A 214-nucleotide genomic window follows, 5' to 3' on the forward strand; every position below is an offset into this window, starting at 1 on the left:
GAAAATATCGGATTTCATGTGAGCTGACTAAGCAAGTCCCAGACTAAAATCACGACATCTTCGGACTAAGTTTGGTCAAGTTTTAGTCATTTGCTGAGGCAAGACTCCCTGTTTTAGTCTGAGACTAGTTACTAGGATACGTCAGATTCGTTAAGATACTCGTACAACCAACATTATTCTCTTTCTGATTTATTTTGTACGTCACAAAATCTAA

This window comes from Berghia stephanieae, chromosome 3 (genome assembly GCF_034508935.2).
Source record: "Berghia stephanieae isolate SIO BIC M18660-M18661 chromosome 3, UCSD_Bste_1.3, whole genome shotgun sequence".
NCBI lineage: Eukaryota > Metazoa > Mollusca > Gastropoda > Nudibranchia > Aeolidiidae > Berghia > Berghia stephanieae.